Source organism: Gigantopelta aegis, chromosome 8, assembly GCF_016097555.1.
Source record: "Gigantopelta aegis isolate Gae_Host chromosome 8, Gae_host_genome, whole genome shotgun sequence".
NCBI lineage: Eukaryota > Metazoa > Mollusca > Gastropoda > Neomphalida > Peltospiridae > Gigantopelta > Gigantopelta aegis.
In genome coordinates, this window is record NC_054706.1 from 62,870,831 (window position 1) to 62,877,247 (window position 6,417).

Below are 6,417 nucleotides of genomic sequence, written 5' to 3' on the forward strand. Positions count from 1 at the left end.
ACAGCCAGTCTGGGCGATCTAAGAAAAATATGCCGGCGTGGTCGCTGTGGAAAATGCACATGATACGTGAGGTGCCGCGATGTACCCCCAGACGATATTCGGATTTTTATGATAAATAGCTAGGGTTTTAGACATATCGGGGAGAAACATAGGAAGGCTGCAGGGGAAACGGACGTCGTCCACTGAACGAAATATATAAGTTCAGTCCGGGCGTGGTAAATATATTTTTCTGCTCTGTGTATAACCTTGATGTGATTGATGTGACTTGAAATATTTTAATACTGTATTATACCAATATTATTTAGACGGTGCTGCCGGTCATCTGACGCAGTAATATGTAGGCTCACTGATCTAATATTTATAAAAAGCTTAACCAGTCATCCTAGAGGACCTAGGTAAACTGTAGGTTATTGTCTTTATTGTGATAGGTACCAGTATTAATTCTGTGTTCCAAGGTTACTGAATGAGTAGTTAAGGGTTAATTAAAAATTAACCAGTTAGGAATAGAGTTGTAATTCCTTTATTAATTAAGTTCTCCTGGAAGCGTTTCTCAATTATCACACGTGTGGGTGTTGTGTCACGGTGAAGTGATTAGCATATTGTGTAAACTAGACACCTAGAGAATAACTAATTAAGTGATCAGTTCTGGGTTGTTATTATTTGTTGTTGTTAATTAACTACTGCGGCAGTACATTTGTCAGCGTAGGTTAATACAGATTCCAAAGTGTATTGTGTTTTTGTTGTGTTTTCTAGTGAACTAACCGTGCTATAATAATATATACTTTATATAAGATCTTATCTCTGATCATACCTAGACGAGCCAGCGGGTATAACTGCCTGTTACAGAGAGATCTAATAGATATACAGTTAGGAGAGATATTTGGGACAATCGTGTTTCATTCAGTTACGGGTATTATAGGATCCCCGTGACACATAGCAATGAAATATATAGATCTACGGAAACCATAAAAGTCATATTTTCACTGTATTTTAGCTGCAGTGGAAATATAGAAATCGTATTTACTTTTTTCTAAGAGTGCATGATTAAATTATCTCCCTTTGTCTCGTTTCTTCGTATTTAAATCAGATGATTACCAATGCATCTGATCGCATTTGAAAAAAAAAGAAGTAATTTAAACAACTGTACCTATCGAGTGTCAGTGGATTCGTTTTATTTTTGTGGGAGTTTTGGAGAATATCTTTGTTAGGTATGTTTGCACCGCAGTATTGTTAAATGGAGTTTCTGGATCCGTCACTGATGACGTTATGTGTTTTCGATAGGATAAGCGAAAGATATTACCAAAAGCGACAGATATTGTCAAAAATTTGGAAATATGTATAGAATAAATAGACCTGATTTTTATGTCAACTCGTGATGTATGAAAACCATATTTTCACTCATTGCTTCGCAATTCGTGAAAATATGGTTTTCACACATCACTCGCTGACATTATAAGTTGTAGAAGCATCACGAGGGGTATATGGCTTTTTATGTACCCTCTGTGTGTTCTTTTACCCCGAGCCGAAGGCGAGGGGGTAAAAGAGCACACAGAGGGTACATAAAAAGCCATATACCCCGAGAGATGCTTCTACAACGAATTTATCTTGCCGACATGTTAAACCATATAGCCAAATAATCAAAATAACGCCAGAAAATAATTGTTAACAATTTATTAACGGAGCCGTACCACGCGGACGCGAACGAAACCACTTGCCAGTGACGAAAAATAGTTCCGTCGATAAACGAGTTTTTAACTTCAAATGTTTGTAATACGAAATTGTCTGAAACAGATATTAATAACAAAAATAAAAAACACTTTTTTTTTATTAGAAATGTATGTAGTAAAAAAAAAAAAATATTAAAAAAAACAAACAACAACAACTGTTGCTAATCGCGCATTAATACAATAACACCACGACCGTAATTAGGTGGCCGAGTTCAACATTGCAGCTTTTATAAAGGTATTGAAATAGTGTATTTTATAGTAAAAATAAAATTAATTATGTATACTTGTTTGATTATCAATGTTATTTATAATCTAATTATTGCTTTAGCATTAACTGGGGCGGCTGGAAACTGTTGGAAATTACAGACGGGGTATAAGAGAATTTGGCTCCGCCCACAGGGGGATAAGGGATTTGTTCAACGGCAAACAACCAATGGGATTAAAGAATTTTACATGAAGGCGAGATAAAAAAATTGTATTCGAGAAAAAACCATGAAATAGCCTCTATATTTATTACCCCCAGCAGGCACTCATAACGGGGAAAATAAAAATCATAATTTCTCACTGAGAAATTATCATGCATTGGTTTAACGTACACTACTATTGGACGATTTTACATCAACAAACCAATCACCTTGTCGGTACTAAATATGACGTCATCACGATTTGGCAAACCCCACACAATGACGTCACGTAGTTTAAAGCGTTTGCGTTTATGTCTTTCTGGTTTCAGTGTTAAACTTGTAATGCAATTCATTACAGATTTTTTTTTACAGAATATTTAGAACTTTGGGTTTTGAAAATTATCTGTGAACCATGAATAAAAGTTAAAGCAATACCCAGAACAGTAAAGTAGTTTACGTCGTTTGTAGCCGATGTAGGCTATATCGAAAATAAAGGCTTTAAAAAAAATAGCTAAGGCTTTAAAAAATATCTATAAAAATAAAAAGAATAACAAACTCGGTACCAGTTATTATCAAATTTATGTCCCTCGTGAAATAATTTTCAGAATTATTTCATTCAGGATATAAATTTGATAATAACTGGTAACTCGTTTAATATCCTCTATATTTGTTGCAATAAGATTGTGAAACTAGGGATTTCGTGAAATCCCTGAACATTTCAGTAATTTCCCGTTCAAGTGGCTTAACCACTACGCCACCGAGGTCGGTAATTTTGATATTGACACGAATTATATATTTGCTTCCACTACTGAAAACCCCCCATCTATTTTTAGTAATTGAAAATATACAAATGTATGTATGTATATGTATGCATATGTCTTTGTTACCGGCCTCGGTGGCGTCGTGGTTAGGTCATCGGTCTACAGGCTGGTAGGTATTGGGTTCGGATCCCAGTCGAGGCATGGGGTTTTTAATCCAGATACCGACTCCAAACCCTGAGTGAGTGCTCCGCAAGGCTCAGTGGGTAGGTGTAAACCACTTGCACCGACCAGTGATCTATAACTGGTTCAACAAAGGCCATGGTTTGTGCTATCCTGCCTGTGGGAAGCGCAAATAAAAGATCCCTTGCTGCCTGTCGTAAAAGAGTAGCCTATGTGGCGACAGCGGATTTCCTCTAAAAAAAAATTAAAGGTGGGAAATCAGTGATAGGTGACAGCCATGATTGTTACACAGACAAATGTTTCTGATAGCTTTCACACACGTAATTTAATTTGAGCAGAGCTGTTACTTTTAAAAAAATTACCCTTCATTATATGCTGATAGTCATCCTGTGGTGTCCAAAAGGTTGTTAAAATGTCAGCAATTTTTTAATAAACCGATCATTTCAGCTGTTGGAAAATATCCAATGCAATATGTATAAATTAGAGATGCACTGTCCCACTTCAGAACATGGGTTCATGGTTAGTTGGTAGTGGAAGTAAAAGTTAAAGTCTGGGTTCGAATCCCGGTACCGGCACTAATACAGAGTTAAAGTTAAAGTTTGTTTTGTTAAAGACACCACTAGAGCACATTGATTTATGAATCATCGGCTACTGGATGTCAAACATTTGGTAATTTTTACATATAGTCTTAGCTAGGAAGCCCGCTATATTTTCCCATTAGTAGCAAGGGATCTTTTGTATGCACCATCCCACAGATAGGATAGTACATAGCACGGCTTTTAATATACCAACATGAACACCGACAGTATAAAAGTGCAGGGTGTTCGCTTGCCTGGCTTCTGTATCTGGCCGACAGTTGACAATCCAGGACATGCCACGTCTCAGTGAACCGCAGAGAAACAATGCCATCGGCCGACTAGACGCAGGCGAATCCAGAACGGCCGTTGCCAGGGCATTCCATGTGTCCCCAAGCACCATCTCCAGACTGTGGGACCGTTACCAGCAACATGGATCAACACGTGACCTCCCTAGATCCGGTCGACCACGGGTCACTACCCCCGGGCAGGACCGCTACATCCGGGTACGCCACCTTCGGGAACGATTGACTACTGCCACCTATACAGCCGCAGCAATACCAGGTTTGCGCAGGATATCCGACCAGACGGTACGAAACCGCCTACGTGAGGTAGGAATTCGTGCCAGACGTCCAGTTCGAGGTGTCATCTTAACACCACAACACCATCGACTCCGACTGCAGTGGTGCCAGATTCATCGACAATGGCCTCAACTGCGATGGAGACAGGTGTGGTTCAGTGACGAGTCCCGATTTCTGCTCCGACGTCATGATGGAAGATGTCGCGTGTATAGGCGTCGTGGTGAACGTTATGCGGCAAACTGCGTGCAGGAAGTGGACAGATTCGGCGGGGGTAGTGTCATGGTGTGGGCAGCCATCTCACACACTGGCAGAACTGACCTGGTCCACGTGCAGGGCAACCTGAATGCACAGGGCTACATTGACCAGATCCTCCGGCCACACATCGTTCCAGTTATGGCCAACGCCAACGCAGTGTTCCAACATGACAACGCCAGGCCTCACACAGCACGTCTCACAACGGCTTTCCTACAGAACAACAACATTAATGTCCTTCCTTGGCCATCGATATCACCGGATTTGAACCCAATTGAGCATCTATGGGACGAGTTGGACCGACGCCTCCGACAGCGACAACCACAGCCCCAGACCCTGCCCGAGCTGGCAGCAGCCTTGCAGGCCGAGTGGGCCACCATCCCCCGGGACGTCATCCGTACTCTGGTTGCTTCAATGGGCAGGCGGTGCCAGGCAGTTGTCAACACACGCGGAGGCCACACCCGGTATTGACTCCAGATGACCTTGACCTTGGTGGTGTGTCCTATCACTTACTCACAATGGACTAGAGTGAATTGTGAACAATCCTGCAACATTTGGTAATTATCGGACTCACCATTCAATAATTAAATCAATTCTCCAAATGTTACGACAATGTGGTTTTCCGTTTCTTCTTTTGAAGAGTATATTATTATAGCACGTTTAGTTCACTAGAAAACACAACAAAACACAATACACTTTGGAATCTGTATTAACCTACGCTGACAAATGTACTGCCGCAGTAGTTAATTAATAACAACAATAATAACAACCCAGAACTGATCACTTAATTAGTTAATCTCTAGGTGTCTAGTTTACACAATATGCTAATCACTTCACCGTGAAACAACACCCACACGTGTGATAATTGAGAAACGCTGCCAGGAGAATTTAATTAATAAAGGAATTACAACTCTATTCCTAACTGGTTAATTTTTAATTAATCCTTACTACTCGTCCAATAACGTGTGATAATTGAGAAACGCTAACACACACACGTGTGATAATTGAGAAACGCTTCCAGGAGAACTTAATTAATAAAGGAATTACAACTCTATTCCTAACTGGTTAATTGTTAATTAACCCTTACTACTCGTTCAATAACGTGTGATAATTGAGAAACGCTGCCAGGGGAACTTAATTAATAAAGGAATTACAACTCTATTCCTAACTGGTTAATTTTTAATTAACCCTTAACTACTCATTCACTGACCTTGTAACACAGAATTAATACTGGTACCTATCACAATAAAGACAATAACCTACAGTTTACCTAGGTCCTCTAGGATGACTGGTTAAGCTGTTTATAATTATTTAGGACAGTGAGCCTACAGATTATTGCGTCAGATGACCGGCAGCACCGTCTAAATAATATTGGTATAATACAGTATTAAAATATTTAAAGTCACATCAATCACATCAAGGTTATACACAGAGCAGAAAATATATATTTACCAAAGTCCCGTCTGAACTAATATAGATCGTTCAGTGGACGGACAGCTATCCCCTGGAGCTTTCCTATGTTTCTCCCCGATATCTGTAAAACCCTAGTTATTTATTCAAAACTCTCAGAGACAGCGAATATCGCCTGGGGGCACAAGGCGGTACCTCACGTATCATCTGAATTTCCACAGCGACCAAGACGGCATATCTTTCTCTTAGATCGCCAGACTCAATGACGCCAAGTCACCAAATCACGGTTGTAAAAACCGCACTCGCGGAGGTATTACGTAACAAGTTGCCCACCGGGGCTAAGTGCATTTGGAACTGCACACGGCCTTCTAAAACAATTAATATCGCCACAGGCGAAAAGAAATTAAGAGCATGTACCGTCACACACACCCACCTCAAAAAGAATATTTCCTCTACTCTAGGACTAGGGAAATATACTACATTAAAACAAAAAGGTGCGTTAACCGACGCACCCGGGCATTTATAAC